Source organism: Falco rusticolus, chromosome 2 (genome assembly GCF_015220075.1).
Source record: "Falco rusticolus isolate bFalRus1 chromosome 2, bFalRus1.pri, whole genome shotgun sequence".
Taxonomy (NCBI): domain Eukaryota; kingdom Metazoa; phylum Chordata; class Aves; order Falconiformes; family Falconidae; genus Falco; species Falco rusticolus.
In genome coordinates this window covers 53,500,822-53,522,354 of record NC_051188.1, presented here as the reverse complement: position 1 = coordinate 53,522,354, position 21,533 = coordinate 53,500,822, and the positions used below count along the sequence as shown (strand labels likewise).

General features: G+C 35.8%; 1 long non-coding RNA gene across 1 annotated transcript; it reads right to left on the bottom strand.

Moving 5' to 3' along the window:
• Positions 1–12,267: 12,267 nt before the first annotated feature.
• Positions 12,268–20,565, bottom strand: LOC119143876. The gene is made up of 3 exons (XR_005102858.1): positions 20,448–20,565; positions 18,748–18,825; positions 12,268–12,745 (listed from the first exon to the last, which is right to left on the bottom strand). It is a non-coding gene; the product is annotated as an uncharacterized LOC119143876 (long non-coding RNA).
• Between the last annotated feature and the right edge of the window lie 968 nt (positions 20,566–21,533).

The window sequence follows — 21,533 nt, the reverse complement described above, 5'->3', positions numbered from 1 at the left end:
TATTGGGCTATTCCGAAATAATTTGGAGAGATGGTACTGTTAGTGCAATCCAGACTTAGCTATAGGAAGCAAACGTGTTGCTGGGAAAAGGAGGACTGAAAATAAGCTGCTTCATCTTCAACCACGCCGTCCTGTCTCACAATTTTACTTTCTCGGCTATTGAAACTCTCACACTGCTTACTGTTTCAAGCTGTTCACTGCCTTTCCTTTTCTCAGTACCTAAGTTCCCTGTGCTCTCTTAAATATTCAGTCTAGAGAGAGGTAGCATGCACTAAACAGCTGGAAAATAGGAGAAGCCACGGGATTTACTTCTGAACAAATTGAATGTAAAAACGGGGGGGGGGGGGGGGGGGGGGGAGCACAGTGTAAGAGTGGTCTTTAAAAAGAAGTAGTTTGAAAGTAAGAACAAGATGCTAAAGAGGAGGCTCGAAAAAAGAGGGAGGAAAAGCCTGAGAGTGATAGGGGACAGGATCTTTCCAGGATAAAATTGTGCTCTGACACTGTTTTTACAAATGTCCAATAAATCCATCCATACCGTAGACTTTCTAGGTACTGGTAGATGTAATTCTTGCCTTCTGTTCCCATTGCATCCATGCAAAAAGCATGTGCTTTTTTTTTTCTTTTTTTTTTTTTTTTCTGCTCTGTGAACATTCAAAATGACTAAGAGCATGGTTTCAAGCCTCATGGTGCTTTATCGAGGCTAAATAAAGAACATGCCAGGAGATCTAAAACAAAATGGCTGTTGTGCCCTTTCCCAAAATCCCCTCTCCACACTTCATGGCATAGTTTTTCCACTGTTGCATACGAATGAATCCTGGTGCATTAACGCATATAATTATGTAATATACCTTCACAGGTATGTAAGAACAATACTGGAATATGTGCAGTTACAGAGACGTTATTTTGGGGGGATTCTGTTGCCTGGGTTAGCTAACCCTTATGCTTCATACAGCTACCCGTCTCTTCGATTAATTAGAGAATGAAGATGAATAACGAAGGAGTGGAAATGATGAAAACAGTATATGGAAGAACTGGGACAACACATGTACTGTAAGGATTTGGGAATATAATGAGAAATAGACTAAGGGAGAGTGAGAATTAGTGTGGAAGAGGGACTTAACTGTGTAATGAAGGTAAAATTATGAGTAGTGAAAAGAATGGGGATTTCAGAGACACTATATGTTCATGTGAGAGCATTGGCTGAATACTGAGACACAGTGGGATCTTTTGAATGTTACAATAACACCTGTAGATATTATTATAGATATTCTTCAGAAAAATATCTGTAAACTTTTTCATATTTATATTTAAGAATTTTATGCTTCTGGCTGTCCTCTGAATCTGCAGAACTGATGTTAAATTGTACTTCAGGTCCTTCTGAGATCCCTGTTCTGTTGGTGGCCTTTGACCCTGAAGTTAGTCAATGAGTAAAGCACCACATGGCACCAGGACCAAAGTAATGCCTGAGAGGAGCCAATGCTAATGTTTCTTGAAGCATTTGACAACTTTGTTGACCAAACTCTGCTGTCCAACCAGAGTCCTGAATATTAGGGTTGCACAATGGACTGAGATGACTTAACAAACATCTGTTCACAGACAACAGGCAGTATTAAATGTTATACTTCCACTCATTGCTTGCATCTCTATGGGCAATGACTGTTACACATCCAAGACATCCTTTGACAACCCCTCCTTAGGGGTGCATCTGGAAGTGCATGCCAGCCTCTGTGAGCTGCATGCTCTCCATCATGTCACTCCCTACCTTTAATTTGCACTTCTGCAGATGATTTGTCCTTCTTGTCCTCTCCATCCTCAGCTCCTGCAAAGCCCTGTGATGCAACCGTCCCTTTTTCTGAGGTAGGGAGTTGTGAGAAGGGTATAGATGAAAAGGATATACATGCAACTGTATCTCCTTATTTTAAATAATTTTAAGACCTTAGTCAAGGTAGGAACAAACTTCAGGTGTTTATTTCCTCCCCTTTTAATGTAGCTTTAGTTCAACCATCTTACTCTAGTGCAGTGAAATACAGTAATTTCATTCTTTTCAGCATCACCTGGGCATCTGGGCTAGCTGTGTGCAGACTTTCAAAAGCACTCACTCTTGTTAGTGAGAAATGTCACAGTAAATTCAAGTGGATGGCTGTTCATACATATATATCGAAGGCCACAGGTGACTCCATCCTTCATTATGGGACTGTGCTTAAAATACTATACTAAAATAAGCATATGTGTGGATGCATGTATACACCAATAAAAAATGGTAGTCACGCCATAAGCGTTCAGCTTGCCATAGTCTACTGTGGAATATTTGGTCAAGACTGTAGATTTCTCTAGCTTTGTGTTAGTGAGACTGAAGGCTCTTGGTGACATCAGTGTGCACATAGATGAATATCCTTTTGTCAGGTCATCAACTTGTGAGAATTTAGAACTGTTACAAGCTGTGTTGAATACACTGGTTCTAGAAGAGAGGATGATAGGACCTTTCATAAGAGGAAATGCTTCTGAATTGCTTAATTCCCATTTTAGATGGCTTCAGGCACTGAACTAAAAATATTTTTATTATTCTAATGGTGATTTTCACTAGATGTTGCAAATAACAAGTTGTCTGTATGTTTCAGTTCACCTGACTTGAATTGAGGAATGCTCTGTTGCTTGGAAGGTATTCTTGACTAGCCCACACCCTCAGTAAGTGTAGAGTGACAACTTTTTGCCTAATTCTATGACTATTCCTTACCTGCTCTTTTTTCCTCCTACTCAAAGTGGTAGGGAAACCACTGAGAAGTTTAGAAATGAGATACTGAACTAGATGCTGTCACTGTGCTGACAACACACAACTTGCCATTTTGCATGTCTCCTTTTCTATGATTCACATTGCTTCAGTAGAAAAGGTAATTCAATGTCTGCCAGAGATGGAGGCTTGGACAAGAGCTATCAGGTCCGCTAACATTTGCAGTAGCAGAGTGGAGAAAAAGGAGAAAAAGTGGTTCAGTGTCAGCACCTTTGATTAATGAGTTTGACAACCATTTGTGACACATATTTTAGGCATGCAGTCTAGTTGTGCAGATAGATGCGTATGTATCGGTAGCAAATAAAGATGTATTTTCAACTACATTTAGGCAAATTTTATCACCTTTTGTCAGCAAACCCTTCTCCAGTTGTGCACATCACTGCTGTGTCTCAGTTACATTTTTGCAGTACAGTCTGCAGACAGCAGAAGCTAGTCCAGATTCTTTCATGAACGGAGATTCATCTTAACTGAATATCATATGTGTGTTCAAGAGCTGTGCCAAATTGTAGCATGCAACTTAAAATATTGAACTACAGCAAAACAAATGTCACGTTCCACAAGCTTTCAGATACTACAAGTCACTTTCGTGCCCTTTACATATGGTGTTTATTAGCAGAGTAAATTTGAAAAAAATTTAATCTAGATCTTACTGGGTTTTCAGAACAAAATAAATCCACACTTTTTAATCTCATAATTTTATCTGAAAATAGCAAAATATAGGAACAATTACAAATATGAATGTATGGAGTGAACGAAACTACAGATATAATTATAATGAACAAATGCTGTTTTGAAGGATCCAAGAAATAGTATTTGAAAATTAAAAATTCAGAAATCGCAGAAAACTTGCATGTTGAGAGGACAGATATATTTTTATTAAATGCCATAATATGCCTTAATTAAATTTAAACAAATGTAATTTATTCAAACATATTGTTAATTGTTTTGCTTTAAGAGACTCCTTGAAATTCTGTGGCAAATAATATCTTTTAAACATAGGCTTAAAATTTTTCTTTTTAGTATGTTATGCATGTCTTCCAAAATGATGAGAGAGCCTGTTGTTTTAGTGGAAGAAAGCAAAACTCTACTGCCAGGGAGTTCTCGTTACAATAGGATTGAATTTGACCAATCTATTTTACAGTGTGAAGTGTGACTGTAGAAATAGACTGCTTACTCAGTGGATCTGCTTCTTGTATATCATCCGTGTCATATCTACACTATTGATTAACAAGATCTGTTTGATATAATCCTTATTCGTTAAACCTGAAGGAAAAAAGTGTCCATGAGAGATAGTGGTATATTTTTCCCAATTTTGTTGTCATTGTCAACAGAGCTGTTAAATGAGTTTAATTTGTAAAAGCTGCTTGCTTCTTCAGGAAATAAACCAACAGCATAGTTTCATATATTTCAACAATCACAAGCCACTACTTTAAGATTAAAAATACCCTCAAACTTTTATGCAAACAATTACATTTGCTATCTTCATCCTTTTATTTAGGAAAATTTAACTATGTAAATTTCAAGTGATGATTTTTCTTAAAGAAAGCACATTTGTAAAGTTAGAAACTTGCACAGCAATGTGTTACAACTGTTAATCTTAACTGGGATATTAAAAAATGAAGCTAATAATGATGAATTGTCAGCATTACACGTGTGCATGTGAAAAGAGATATCAAGCAGCTTTGAAAATGAGTTGTTGCAGCTTCAGTTGTTTGGTCATTTTCACAATAAAAAATATGACAGTAGTGTTAAGTTCAATAAGTAGACTATGATCACTCAGAATTATTAAAATGAAAAAAGCTATAGACATTACACAGTGAAGAAATCTGGCATCTTTCTTTTTGTCATGGAATGATACACTAAAAATTAAAAATGCCCTAAATAATTTGGCTGGTGTGCCAAATAATTTGATATACTTTAACCTAACATTATGATTTAAATGGGAAAAATACAAAACAAATGCAGAGGTAAAATTAGAATTTTTGTGAAGAGAAAGAAATAAAAATATCTCATCCTTCTCTAAGAAATTATTTTAGTCCTTAACACATATAAGAGTTATGACTGTTAGATACACCTTTAAAAAATGTTTTGTAGAATTACACATTAATTCAGCTTAGTCATGTTCCTTTTGAGCAACGGTAAAGCTATTTTTAACCTTGGCTGCACCATTTCCCTACATGAGCAAACAATATTATATTCTATATTTTCAGCTCTGATCAAATGCTAATTATCAAAAAATACCCTGGCCTCTTTTTTTTTTAAAAGAAAAACCAACAACCCCCCATGAATTAAAATGAACAAATCTTGCTCCACCTTGTAAGATAAGAGGTGTTCAATGAAAAAAGTTGTCAAGAAAAGTCTCAAATTATACTTCCTCTACTTATCTTCAAAATATTTTCTGATTTTATTTTATTCCATCATCTTCTCTCCTTCCAGGTGCATCACACTTTCTAGGGTTTTCCCTCAAAAGACTTTTCAGCCCTATAATTAGCCCAGGCATAATGAACGTGGAAGTACTGTTTCTGGTACACAAACTAAGTTAGTAACAGCTACTTTAGGTATTGCAGCATCATGCTGCATCATAGTACCCTGTGGACACACTTGCAAAAGTGCACTTTCTTTCAAAAGTGCTGAGCACCAGTAACTTGCAAGGTGCTAAGCACCCTGCTCCTGATTGCTCATGTCGGGGTGTGAATACACTCAATGCCTCCCTGCGTGTCCAAATAAGAATTATTCAGAAATCTGAGCACAACAATTTGACCACAGCATCTTTGTTATTATGAAGTTCAGAAATTTACTTAGAATATTTATCACACAGCTGTCTTTGCACACTGATATGATCAGCATGTCTGATTGTGCCTTTCAGTCTTGGAGATTGAAAATGGTATTTTGATGTAATGTTGAAATGAAAAACACAAAAATATATTTTCACAATGCGTGTATGCATATGTTATTGATAAACTTACATTGATGACAAGAAATCTGCAGTGATAATTGTGGTTAGAAAGCAGAATTTTTCTTTAGAGACTGTCTCATTTTTCTCTGATGAATGCAGCACAGAAAATTATCCATACCTTTTATTTTTACAAAATTATTTCAGCTTTGGTCAGTTAAACCAGTCAATTTCCTCCAGTAAGTTTTTCTGGTGAGCAGACAAGCAATATTAACAGCTTAAAAGTAATCTGAACTTAAACTCTTGCATTTGTATAGGAGGAACTGGGTATATTTGGGTTTTGAAATGTACCTATGCTGCAAAAAGGTTTACTTTTTATCACAGTAAGATAGAAGCTTTTTAGGACCCCTGAACTGAGAACCTGAGGTTCAAAGTTTTGTGAATAAGAAGCATAAGCAATATGAAATAATGACAATATGTACAAACAATTGGTTTTTTTGAAATTTGTAATCTAAACCATTTTAAGATACCGCTTTTCCAAAAAAGGTTGCACGCTCTATTTTTTTCCACAACCCAGTATCTAAGCAAAGTATTTAGTATAACATTGACTGTTCTCAATAGCTTTTTCTGGGCAGTAACTGTGAAACAGATTTATCAATAGAAGAAGTTTAGTAGACTTTTAACACCTTATGGTATCTAGCAACTTGATCCAACAAATGCAAGACTGAAGATAATAAATTCCTTGTGGAATGTAGAAGAGGGTGTAGTCAAACTGATATTGACAATATAAAGTGAATTACAGCCCAAGTCCTTATGCTCTATCAAACTGAGAAATCAACTTGCATAGACAACAGAAGAGAATAAGAATGTTGAAGATGTAATCACAATGATAAGGAGAACTAGACAGAACAATGGGAGAAACGTGATGCTATTTAACTATACTTTCAAAAGATACAAAGATGATCAGATAGCTCCTCTTTAGTATCTTTGTCTTTATTCTGAGTTAGAAGATCATGGTTAATGTGAGATGTGATTTCTCCCATTTCTCCCATATGTTCCTAGACCAAAAATAATTTCCCCTCTTCATATAGATTTCTCCAAATAAGGAATGAAGAAACTGTAAATTAACTTCTCATTACTACAGAACAAATGCATACTTCCAGTATGCTGATTTGGGGGGAGAGGAAGAATGAGGAGATAGCTCTTTGGAAAACTCTGTTGAAATGTGTCTTCTAGAAATTTCCCACTTAATTACAGGTTTTTGTTTTAAAAAAACAGCATTTAATTATTTGTCCTTATACAAGTGAAAGAAAAAAAAAACAACTACAAAAAAACCCCCAAACAAATACCAAAAAACCCTGCCCAAAACTTCCAACCTCAGCAGAAGCTCAATAAATTAGTTAAACTGGAATTGTATTACAATTATGAATTCTTGGTTCTGATTATAGTGTGGTAAAACAATGAGACAAGATGATCCTATCAAAAATCCCATGCTATGGGACAACCAAACTAAAACAGCAGAGGTGACCAGATAGGAAACAAAGATGAGAATGTTAGGCTAGAACTGAGCTACAGTCTGTTATAAAGAGATCGACAACAGAAAGCTAAATAGTTCCCTTGGCATGTGCTGTTATCCAGACCTGTGGATCTCAATAAATGTTCTTTGGGAATGGCAGATTCTACCTTCTCTTTCTGTTTTGATGATTTCTTCAGCACCAGTTCTACTTTAATGTACAGGAAATACAACATCTGTTACAAGTTGTAACATCTGTTGCCAGCTATCGAAGGCAAATAGAATGGGCTAGATGCATCAAATGGGCTACAATGACAGCATTTATGGGTCTCCAACACAAATATATACAAATAAAATCAACACCAAACATAGATGTATACACACACTGAAACATTAACCTCTACTGTTCTCTGAAAAGACGATGATACACGGATGGAAATTTTTCAGATGGCCATGCTGTAGCTTTATGGAAACCAAATTCCAAAGTAATCTATTCAGGAAATTATATATGTGCATATGCATATATACATTTAAACTTAAAGACACAAGACATTATGAGAGCATTGGCTTTCAGAAGGTACTAATGGTGGGGTTTTTCCTTTCACATACAGAAATTGCTATAAATTTCTGTAAACAAAGTTTATATTCAAATAGTTAAATATATTTTTGTCTTCTTAACTCAAATGTTTTGACCTTTACAAACAGCCTATTTTTATGACATTCTGCTTTGATATTCTCCTTGAGTTCAAAACCAGCATATGCTTCCCCATTGTTTTATAACGAATCTTCTGCAGAACAAATAAGTGCTACGTTCATAGCAAGCATGGAGGTTAAAAGCAAGTTCCTGACCTTAAAAGTCAGTAAACAGAATTATCTATTTTAGTCCTTTTATTTTTGTCATCTTTCCTTACATCACCAAAAATCATCTACTGTCTCAACACCTTTAGCCCTTTTTGTTGATGCTGCTACTTTTCCTGGTGTCTTCATATTGTTTATTTTGAAATCCTTGAATTTTTTAGTATCAACAAATCTCTACTTTTCAAGGTTTTCAACGGTAAATTTTCCAATATGTATTTTCATTTCCCATATGTAAGGTTTGCTGTTCTTGTTCCTGCATCTTTTACATAATCATTTCTGGTTTACCTACTTCCTTGAAATGTATGGAAGATGTTGTATGAAATTACTTATGGCTTTTCTCTGAATTCACTGTGTTTTCAGTCCATGGTTTTGAGAATTAACTGTTCTCCAATTACAAACTGCTGCTAAGTAAAGCTGAATTTGAAATGTGTACGGTGTGCTGTCTCATTGATTTATTCCATGGCTTCCCAAATACAACAATTTTTGTAGGAGTTTTTTTTTAGGTGCCTTTTCAATCATATGATAGTTCAATTTTCATTTTAAAAAGTTCTTATCTTCCTGGATGCAGAATAAAACTTGAAGCCCTATATGCTGTAAAACTGAATGTAAATAAAAAAAGAACATTACTTCTTATTTGCATCAATGTTTTGGTTTCTTAACAATTTGGGCTTTCAGTATGATTTCAGGTTTTGACTGATGTTTCTTCATCTTTGTGAGTTTGTGTCTTTTGTTTGGTATTGATGTCTCACCTCTTATAAATGATGATTTAATTGATATATGGATATGCATATCTAGCTTGATAACAGATGAAAACTTATAAACCCTGAAAATGGAAAAAACAGGAGAAGACTGCTGCTTATGATACTGGAGGCTGCCATTAAGGACTGAGCTTCCCAGACATGCTGGACGGCCTGCTTGAATAGTCTGTCCTTATACATACCTAGCTTGAAATGGATAGAGAATAAAAAAATAACTCTCAAGCACATTGTATTCCATCACGTACTGGATGCTACATATAAATACATGTAAAATGAAAAGCAAATAGCAAGATTCATATCTTCAGCTAGGAAAAGCTGAGAAACTGAAGGGATAATTTAGATGTCCAAATGCTGATCTACTATGAAAATGTATGCAGTTCCCTAAGTTGCTGTTGGATGACTCCAGGAATGCTTAGAAACATCTCCTTTTTGTATGGATAAAATAGAACACATGGCTTATGCATCAATATTAACAATACCTGAGCATCCACAAGCTGAAATAGAGAAGAATTTCTGTTTTTTATTTCACGCATGTAACTTTCTGCTTCTTTATTTGGGGGGGGGGGGGGGGGGGACACACATGTGCTATTAACTGACTTTAATAAGAAAACAATTACCACTATTGCCAAAGAAGATCTAGCAAATGCTTTGCTGTACCCTGAGAATATGGAGTTTGTTTATTCATAGTTACAGCTACAGAATCTAAAGGCCACATACAAGTGAAATGAGGTGAAAGAATCCATGTGGATGACAGAAGAAAAATGCTCACAAAGCATATACATAATTTCCACATTTCTTTAAACTAGAATAGAAACCTGACCATTTTACTTGTTCTAGACTATTTCTCATTTTCAAGCAGTAGCTCAACTAGAAGCTAAATAGGTGAGTGCACATCTGGCCTGTTGTTATAGATGCTTGACTGATTGCGATTTAATGATCATGAATTTGCTTTCTTTGATTTGAAATATAAGTTTAGATATGCAAGCACGAGTCCACATTTACCTTATCCAATGCAATGTGACCATTATTAAAGTACTTGGTAAAAACTGATGGCAAATCAGATTCTAGTCCATACTTAGCATTTTGCGGAATGGCACTTTCAAAGCATGTTTTGTCTTCTCTTGACATTTGTTCAACAGAAACTGAAAATAAGAGTGCTAGAGTCATCTCTACTTGTGGATAAATAAGTGGACAAATGAAATAAATTAACCCTTAAAGCTTCAGAATATGTGGGACTGCACAGCTTCAGTACACCAGGGCTTAATATCTCCAGGCTACAGCAAGGCTCAAATTCTGGAGGGGTCTTTCGTGCAGTGTTAGTGTGGTTAGTGTTGAGTTGATTATAAGTATCCATATCATGAATTATGTTAATGTTAGCTTTTGGCATGTTACATTTTAGTTGGCTACAAAAGACAACGTGGGGCCTCTCAGGGTCATGCTTCACAGAAAGGAACCTGGATGTCCAACATAAAGATCCTATCTTTACTGGCTTGGAACAAGAGATAATAAAATAGAGTTCTTGCAAGCACCATCAGAGATAAAGGTGAAGTCTAAAAATGTATCTTCATTTTGCTGCCAGACGTGCTCCTGTAGCTGAAATGCTGAAGTCTGAAAACACTGAAGTTCAGGGGAAATCATTTAGTCACCTGTCCTGTCTACCACCGCTTCAGACTGACAAACAAAGTGTCTCCACAGCTACATTGCAGAAGAATACTTACATGGATGGCACTACCTTTAACAGAAATGGTTGCAAGCGTGATTTCTATCATTCAATATGGTTGCTGGTTCCTGCCTGTTGCTAAAGCTACATTATTACACCACTAGTCAGTGGTCAGAGACTAGACAGAGTGAGAGATTTGGGTTCTTAAGTCTAGTAAGAATCTAATCCTCAGCTTTCTGGAGAGAAAAAGAAAAAAGTATAAAAAAGAAAGGAACTACCACATAAGTGAATAGTGCTGGTATGACATACCTCCATGTCTATTGTCAAAATGTTGCTTCAGTGTACAAGATAGTCTAGCTCATTCATAGGAGCATAGGTCCTTCTGATTGGCACCGAGGGAGCCTAGCTTAGTACATTCAATACCATTTCACACATTTAATAGTTAGATATGAAGACATTAAGTTTTGCCACATAAAGTTACTTTTTCAATGTGGATCTTGAATACTCAGTGATTTTTATACTGCCCATTTTTTATCCTGCTGCACAAACTGGGAAGTACTATAGTTTGGTTTTTACAGAGTGATTCCTTTTGTTGCCATTAATACATCCCAAATTTTTGGTAAATTCAAGTATTTTTTCTCTTGATCTTTTTTTTTTTCTCTTGATCTTTTGCCACCCTGTGCAGAATTTATCTTAAGTTTTCTCTATAATCTAGAGATAGGGTTTATCTCTACCTCCTAATATTCTTGTGAAGTTCATTAGCTGTATATATGCCAGATTTGTGGGTTTTTAATAAAGACTATCTGCTCATGTTCATACTGCAAACTAGATGAGAAAAACCCAAACAAACAAAAAAACCCAAACCCCCAACCACCTGTTAAATATTTCCTGCACCAAAATATATCAAGAGTTAATGTGAAATCCAATCCATTTCCTCATCAGTCACTAAGTGAGAAACAATTCCAGTACTTAGTTACTATCAGGTGGTCAGCCAATATAAGTCAAGACCTTTGCTGGCCACAGGTGAAGTCAGCTCCAACACTGTTGCTGGGATTCACCTTATTAAATACATCTATGTAAACTGTAGGTATCTACACTTGCTCTAGACATCTAGGTTGCCTTTTTATGCAGTAAAGAAGAACAGTTTCTTCTAGAGTGAACTTTTTACATGCTGAAGTCCATAAAAAAATCCTAAAAGTGCCTTTGCCTTTCTTTTACTTATAAAGGAAGTCTACGCTGATTAGCCTAAGTTTAGGTATTGCAGATACCTAAAACTGCATGAGATATATTTACTGCATACTGGCAAAATGTTTTGTTCTGTTTTCCACTCAAAACAGCATGTGTTCATATAGCTGCATATCAGCAACCAAGATCTAATCTAAAAAAGTAGCTTTCAGCCCTGCAAGCCACAAGTACCTTTGAACACACTTTGTTCCCAAAAGGTGAACGCTGTGTGTAGGCATTCACAATAAGTGATATATCGTGGATCTTCAAACTCCTTCCAGACACCTGTTGAACAACACTCTTTTATGACTTGGCGTATAATATACTATATTTGATCTGAACCCTGACTAAATATGATACAGCTTCCAAGTTCCTTAGTGTCTACATTCCCATTTCACTCCATCTTTCTTCAGGTTTTTTGTCTCTAGAGTTTGAACCAACAGTACTGTTAGTTTGAAGCAACAAGATCATTGCTGCTACATCAGTGTACTTAATGTCTGCATATAGAAGAATTTTGAAGAGCTTCAAATTGAAGTGAGGAAACCATACAGTTTTAAAAGTTTAAAAGGGAATATTGAATCATGTCCAAGTATACCACTGCAGATTCAGTCTAGGACTATACAGACAGAATGCTTCTGTAGAAAGAATATAAAGAGGTTCAAGGTATGTTACCAGAAAGGAGTAGAGGCAGAAATAATGACCTTCTGGTGCCCTACCATTGTTAGTTTTATGATCAGTTGTGGAGAACATTGAGGTGAGCAGATCGCTCCACTTAAAGCAAGGGAATATGTAGCTTTGTAACTTGAATGATTGTGAAGATGTGGTATGACATAACTTGTTAGAAATTGTTCAGGCTGAAAAATATGGCAGCGGCTTGGAACCTCATTCTCATAAAAAGAAGGGATTTTCTTTAAAATTATTGTGGACAGCATTACACAAAATATGGCATGTTACTAACTTGCAATCTTTACATCAGATGGGGGTAGCTGCGGTACTGAGAAGCTTGTCCTTTCTCCACTTCCTTTAATTTCTTTCAGCTATGCTGTTCAGTCTAGAGAAAGAAAAATGTAGTTCAAGATTATTATGAAACTAAAGAGAAAAATAATGCTTTAATGGAAAGAACAACAATATTTATATAGAACAACAATAATATATAAATATTTAAAAGTATATGGCTATGTCCTTAGAAAACAATAAATTACAAGAAAAGTGTGATTAAATACACTCAGTATTATCTCAGGCTCCTTGAATAATGTAACAGTCTCTTGCCAGTGTAGCAGTTGCTCTGTCATTATTCTCACTCTAGCCATTTTCTGGACAGTGATAAAATACGCTTTCTTAACTCAGTAAGAGATCCATGAATTCTGAAATTATTTGATAAAGCAAGCTTCCTTTTGCTGTCACTCTAACTTGAAATGCCTTCCTGTTACATTTTTTCCCAAGACTCATATAAGATGTCTGGAATAATTAGCCTTTCCTCCACTGGTTCTTGAAGGAGAACATTGTTTTAAGGTTGCAGATGCCACTAGAAATATAAGCTAGTTCCCTTTATAGCCAGTGATGCATGGTCTTTCAAATGGATGACTCCTGTCTTCTAAGACAGCCAGGATAACTGGCATGCAGCACCCTTAGATGTTCCTGTTTCTCTACACAGACAAGCCTGGATGACTAGTATAGGCCAGCTACAGGTTTAGACTGCTACAGTTGGACCGTGTTAATTCCATTCTCAGGAATTAGACTCCTATTTATTACACTTCCCAAACCCTTTTCCCTCCAGAAATATTTTGATTAGATAGAAGACAAAAATGAATTTCATGTGTCTTCATATTGTATTTCTGGAGAATGACAACAAAACTTTTTTGTTCCAAAGTATTTACCATTGGTATGACTGTGCCACTTGGGACTGGTTTGACATTGTGAGGAACATCAAGCCAAGGTTTGGCCACTGGATAATCACTCCAGCAATTGCATCATGGATCTGAAGCAGAGCAACGAAAGAGGATGGATGACTTGACAGTGCTGCCAGCAGTCAGACATGCCAATGAGATAGGAGGCATGAAGGAAAGAATGAAATGAAGAGTGGAAGGCAAAGAGATTGAGGAGAATCACAAAAAGACCATAAAATGCTGCTTCCAGAAGACCTCTAACATGATTATGAAATGAATGGGTAAGACGTGTTCTTTTTCACAGGACATGCTTAAAGAGAGTATGCAGATAGAAAAGGGAAACCTCAGTCATACATCTGTGGTTTTGTTTCTGCATAATCAGGGACTACAAAATATGCAAGCAATATTTTGGAAAGGGAGAACTAGCAAATGAACCACAAACCAACAAACCATTAGCAATACAGACTTCATTCTATCTTTATTCAAGGCTCTGAAATAAGAGCAGATGCAGTATAATAATGCTTATAACAGCCCCTAGTTACAAGGTTTTATCCTGTACCTGATGCTTACACATAACTGACAAGAGTTTAGTGCAACTGTATACCCACTTTTCTACATGAACTGAATTTAAATGGAAGTGAAGAGAAAGGAGATTTTATTTTCTTAGTAAGTAAAAAATATTAGAGTTGAATACAAAGACAGAGGACTCAATGTACCATACAACAGTCCAAATTTGCTATGCCACCTGATTATTCATCCGGATTATAGTCTCCCGGCAGCTTGCACATGTGACTTAAAATAGCATCTCTAATGTCTCTGTAGTAACAGACCATGTCAGGAAGAAATTCATTTGGTTGGTAGTATGTAAGCGACACTTTTGTAGCCCATAATTCATAACATCCTAAATTTAGGAAGGTGATCCAGCCTCCCTAAAGATCATAAGCATCCTGATGTACTCACCATGACCCAATCAAATGAAAGACAGCAATGATGCTACAGTTCAGATGAGTCAATTAGAAATGCCATCTTGCTAGAGGGCACCTTTCACCACAGTCTGCATTGCCCAGAAAGCAGTTCAATTAGACAGATAATGCAGTCCAAACAGAAAATTTCCCAGATTTCCAGTATAAAGACCAAGTTTGAAATTGGTGTGCATCTTATTTTAGATTTGATTATAACATGGTTTTCTGCTGAAAGGCATAAAATTTTGTTTGAAAGAAATATTTCAATGATTCATATTAATTTCTTCCAGACATAAAAGCCAGCATAGAATAAACCATGAAACTGAAGTTAGGAGAATTTAAAATTAATTGTTTTAGACAGAAGTTTTATGGGAAGGAATGGAAGCAAAAAAATTCTTTTCCCATCTGTTTATGTTAAAGCATTGTTGCTTGCAGCTGGTTACAACATTTTCAGACTTTGGTCTTATGAAATGGTATAAATGACACTAGCTGAAGTTGAAAGGTCTCAAAGAGTCAGTAACCTCACAGCATGATAAGCTGAGAGAAAAGCACATTTCAGGGCTTTTGTGTGTTTTGTGATATGCAAAACAACTATACTTATGAAGCTTTCATTTTGCTGTAATTCTTGGAAAAATTTTGCTGCTGTTTGAGTCTATTATCACCCTGTTGGGCTGTCACTTGTAACAGTTTGCAAACACTCAGCTTAAGTGAATATATATAGAAAACCTTCAGAACGACCCATCCTGTGACTCTACAGGTGGAGGTGGATGATGATAACTTTTGGAAATGTTTATTATATAATGCCTGATACATTTTTGTATGTTTAACATGCTTTACTATTCCAATAATTTTTTTTCTTCAATTCTTTCAAAATAAACACAGTTTATAAAAATACTGGTATAAGTAAGTGAGCATGAGACATGATAATTATCTGGGCAACTGTGCATGCAGTCTCATAAAAGGTGGAGGCATCATGAAAGAACACTTATTTCTTCACAAATACCTGAAACCGGCTATCAGTAAAGAGGAAATGCCAGAAAGAAAGTCATCATTCCCAACAAAAGGCCATAGATTCTCGACTACTGTCACTTTAATAGTTACATCTATAACACTTTTTAAAGTTTCCAAAATGAACAAGGGTACTTATTTTACCACAATAAAACAGTTGCAATACTTAGCAGGACATTACATCGCTATTGCCTTTACAGATTATTAGTAAAAAGTTTTCATATGAACCCCTAAGAAACAAGACTCCCTGTGTGGGTATGGTAATGTGTATGCTACTAACTTAATTTCAGTCACTTACTGCTGAATGTCAGTCACTTTTGACAGAGAGCTGCAAGTACCAAAAATACGTAAGTTCTTATGGCTTTCAGAGCAATAGGTACTTGTGAAGAGAAGACCATATTAATCTCAACAGAAGAAAGGCCGCAGCATGAACTCAGCCCATCATAAAGGCCAGGGAATGCAGAGGGGAAAGAGATGTATGATTGGAGATGTGTGTGTACCACTGGGAAAAAACCAAACCAACCAGCCAGCTCTGGGAAGGGCTCTTAATTCACTGCCAGCTACAAACTTGTCAGTAAAAGAATGAAATTTACCTGACTTAGACAACTTCTTTCCACCTGCAGCTTAGATAAGAGTTATACCTCACCAGCACCGGCCATCTGAGAGTTAGTTATTTACCCAAACTAGTCATATAGGTTATGTCTGTAGTGCTGAATGAAACAGAGCTCTGGACAAGCCCCCAGCCCTGAATGTGAGTAGCACTGAATAGCCATGACTAATAGCACTGTCGGCTCTCCAGAAAACTTAGGTACTTGTTTGACAAGGACTGCTTCTACAAACATGATACTTGGGTGTGAGATATTTAATAAAGATGGATGGAGTTCTGCTTCAGATTTTAATTGATTCTGGTGCTCACTGAACAACTTAAATATCATTAATTGCATCCACATCTTATACAGTGGATTTGGCTGGGAGAAAACAAGTTGTAACAATCCAAGGCACTTCCAGGAACACAGTAAATAATTAAGTAGTGTGAGTAAGTAGGTATCCAGTGTTTGAGCTCTTTCCCTGACAATCTTTTATTTCACAGTACAGTATCTATAGTCAGTGGAGCTAACGGACATCTGCAGAGGATGAGATGAATTATCCCAGGAAAGACTTACCTCTGCTGTTGATCGTAGTTGAAATGTAAGCAATACGCTTAGACTAGACAATCAGCTTTTAAACAGTTTAAATTAGGTATGATTAATCCCATCCTGTAAGCTACTGAACTGCTCTCAGGGCACCTGAGTTCCTTGTACAGTCAATGAGGAAGGCTAGGTTTTTTTGAAGATACCATAAGGAAATCCAATTAGCTTAACTTTTCTCATTAAACTGACAGAGGCAGAATCACCCTCTTGAGACTTTTACGTGAAACAAACCCTTACTGTTGACTATCCAGGAAACCTAAGCACTTGTTTTAGAAAGATTGCTTCAACAAACTCGGGGCATTTATGTGTAAGATGTCTAATAAAGTTGAACAGATTTCTGTTTCAGATTTCATTAGTTCTGGTGTTCAGTGAAGAACCTTAACATCGTTAGAACTATTAAAGTTTAATATGTAGTATTAAAATTAATGTTTATACTGTCATTTTTTACCATCTGTTACCACAATGGCAGAAGATCAAAAAATGACAAAAGGCATGCAGGAAGAAACAAAACATTCTAAAACTTCCAATTTTTCACCCGTATCATTAACATAATTTGTATTATTAACATTAATGACTTGTCTAAATTGAGGAATCTAGGAACATTTCCCAACTAGTGGATCCAGGTGTATAATCCAGCTGCTTCCCAATTGGATGACAGCAGTTATAGGCCTTTGGATAAGTAGAGAAGAAACTGTGCTATATTCAATAAGGCCCCTTGCTTGGCACACCTTCATAATTTATTCTGTGGAGATTTCAACAAAAGTTTAAGAATGTCAGGCTCTGTGTGTGTATGTATATACACACAGCTACAGCTACATATCACGTATATAGATATATGTAAAAATACTTATTTTGGTACATTCATAAAACATTATAGGAGTTTTGAAACCATCTTAACTAGAAGGTCATTTAAGCTAGAAGCAACATGTAAACAAATAATACAGTAGGAATCACACAACCTCCCTGGAAGTAAGATGAGGTCTACTTGATGAATTTGCTCTGAACTGCAGGATAAGTCAGGGTAAGAATAATAGCAGATGAGAGAAAAAAAAAAAAAAAAAAAAAAGAAAAGAAAGAGAGGATACATTTGTACCAAAGGGAAACAAAATTGCTCAAGTCTGTAGCACTGTGGAGGCTTGGGAGAAATGGCAATATTTTCCTGTCCCTGGGGAAGCTTGAAACTGATTCCAAAAAGGCAATACTCTAGGATGGGCTGTAGCTGAATTGTTTCCTCAGTTTTTATGGCTAACACACACATTAGGAAATCCTTATGGCCAACCATGAGAAGACTTCAAGAAGTTATTTTAAGGTATAGTTTAAATTTGCCTTTTTTTAAAAAAAAAAAAAAAATTAATGGCTTTTTTAACTTTGTTTCAAATTCTTTCATTCAGCAGTTTATCCTTCTCCTTTGCTAGGACTAACTTGTTTCCTCCTTTAGGCTTGTCTGCAACTTCAAGCAGAATTGCAGAAAAACAAGTCACAAGCACTCCTATTAAAGTGATGCTCTTTCTTTTGGTTATCCTCCGGCTACCAATCATCTAGGGCAAACCCTGAGGCTACATCTATCTGAATAAACAAAAAGGACAAGGCAATGCCAATGGCAAACACACTCATAAAGCTAAAACCATTTCTCATTCCCACACAGGGTGGCCTCTTGCTTACTGCCTAGCAAAGAACAGTCTCTGCCCAGTGGTATTCCCTAGACAGCACCTAGATATTGTCTGATAGAGCCGTAGTTAACAAGGACCAAAAGCATAGGAGCTTATATGCTAGCAAAACACGTTGTACAGGAGTTTGCGTGCCAGTAGCACTTGAGCAAGTGCTATATGGCCTCACCCTGTTAATTAGTACAGACATAGCAGCAAGGTCCAGGCATGATTCAGGGGACAGCATTTTTTTAACACTTCTGGTTCCTTAATCTCCGTAAGTTATTACAGCTTTTGTATCTATTGTGTAATAGAAATCCATACTAGTAGCTAAGTAGAGCTAAAAGAAAAATATCAATACCATTCACTTTTCCACAGAATATTTTAGGGTTCCTTCCAAGCCTGCTTTTCCCCTCCATCTCCTTCTTCCAAAGGCATACTAGGAAAAAATAAAGTGAAACAGTGATCTTTAATATAGAGAGTCACTATTTCTAATATAAAACCAAAATCAACCTCCAAAAAAGAACAGCAGTGGAGTTATGTAGAAAGTCTCACTGAAAACATACTAAAAAGACCAGATTTATTAGACCAGATTTATTAATTAGTGGTACTGAGAGAAAACCCCGCACATATTAAATTACATTACATTATAGATAGCTGTATTCTTAAGATACTCAGAATAATCACTTTGATTTATGATGTACAACATATTAATTGTCTTAGCGATGGTATGTCACAAAATACCTAAAATATTTTAAAGTATTCACAAGTGGCTGCATTCATCAAATTCTATACTTTAGGAAAAAAGTAATGAAATACACAGAACAGACGTGTTTGGAAGCAGGTCTGTGTTTTCAACACTGTATGTTCAGTAGTGCAATATTTGGCTGGAAACCAAAATCAAAAGTTTTAGCTCATCACAGGTTTCTAAAGAATTTTGTTCATATGAGCCTCTACTGCCAATGCTGTTTGAAGGCTGAGATTCTAACTTACAAATCAGGATTTAATCTTACTCAGCGTTTATATAAGGTTTCAATATCTGGGATCTCTCTTTTACACATTGGAAAGGAACAGCTAACAAATTATTCAACCAGAATTCAGTTTTGGTTGGCAGAGTTTTGTCTGTAATGTCATATACATGATACTTTCTCTAATGAGTTCAAGCATCCTTAACAGATACATATGATATTAGGCTGTTAATTCCTCAGACAAAACTATTCACTAGTGCCACTCTAAATTTCAAGCAGTCTGAAGTGGAGTAAAACTGATCCATGGAGTTTTTGGTTTCTGGACAACCATTTGTTTAAGACAGAAATTTTAGGGTAAGTGAAGTAAGCAAAGCCAGCCAAAATGAAATGACTTTTCCAAACAGACATAGCAACAGTCACTGCACATACTTTGTCAGTTCTATAATTTTACTTTCTAAAAATAGGAAAACTAGTAAGTTAAAGTTTTTTTTAAAGTTTCTATTGGCAATATTTTGATAAAGATGTCACTTGAAGATGACAGAGCTACTGAAAATTTTAGAGCTGCAAGGGTGGGAAATTAAAGGTTTGGCCCTGAGAAGATATATGTATTTATCTATGAAAATATTAATAATGTATTAATCATTGTTTCAAATTGACATCTGATGGATCACTCCACATCTGCTATGACTATCTCTATAGTAGATCTCAGTCTATAATCACCTGATATTGCAGTTTTTTCCACTAGGGGAAATATTAACAGAATGGATGTATTGTAAACCAAAAACTTAAACAGCTTCTCATGCTTATTAGTGGAAGGCTGAACATGATTAGTGAGGATAAAGTTATGAGGTAAAATTCTGTAAACAGATACATCTATCAGTTATACTGATCAGCTATACCTTAAATTACACACTGTGAGTGCTGTATTGTTTTTATATGTATGTTTTTGAGGTAGTAACATCTTCCAAGCACAGAGGAGCCCCAGGCAAATGCAGCTTTGGAACATGCTCTTGTTACACTACGTCCTTCCCAAACTCAGTATTTAGTACAACACACACTCAAATGCTAGTTCATATAGCACAGTTCCACTTACATACACAGATCTTGCTGTTCAGCTATTTCTGTATGAATTGTGGGTTTCGTGCATGCATTCATTCTCTTGAAGTGATGAAGTTTTCCATTTGATGCATACAGACATCCATAGAAATGACTTTATAGTATCTGTAAATATTTCAGAACAACTGTTGAAAATCACAGAGGAAAAAAAACAAGCCGCCAAATAAAAAAAGAAAGTCTAACATTCAGTAATCCAAAGTACTGTAGATAAAATTAATGCTGGTGTATTTTCACAGTAATTTAGGCTCCAATAGACTTAACTCAAATGATGGTGAAACTGTTACACATTAAAATACATAATCCAATAAATCTAGCTTTCTAGAAAAAACAGGCAAAATCCACTCTACTGATTATATTAAAATGCAAGGCAAAGCTCGAAAGTACAGCTGGATGACAAAGGGCAGGATGTGCTCCAGTCGTTTCTTTTGCAATCAGTGGACAGAAACAGGTGATTCTTTGGTGTAATTTATCACGCATTAATAAAGAAACCTAAGATGGCCAGATTAATTGTACCCCAAAAGTTCTTCTCTCCTTTGGTTACGAGGACAGCCTAGGATGACTAGCTCAGATGCAATCATTTACACAATTGGTGCCTAAAGTCTTCTGAGAGGACAATCACTATGGAATGAAGCTTTTTCAGTTGTATATACTTGAAAGTTTTAAATGTAAAAAATTTGAAACCTTTATGAAGGTTTCAAATGAAACCTGAATTTATTAATTCAGAGATTGATTTAACATGCAAAGTAACCAATTAATGAAAGAATAGTTTGTTTTCCAGTTTTAATAAAAAAAATATTTTTTTATTTTTATTTTGAAAAAGCTCGTACTATTTTCCAGCTGTTTTCAAAGCAATGCACATAATGTATGGAGTATAATGACGCTCTCTATGCAGCTGGGATGAAGTGGGGATATTAGCTTTGTTTTATTTACACAGTTAACACTGAAATGTTAAATATAGCTGAAATAATTTTTTCAAATATGTCTTTTTCTAAAATTCCTTTTTAATTACCACTTGGTCCACATAATTAATAAGGACTGTTTAGTTAATTTGCATTAGCACAAC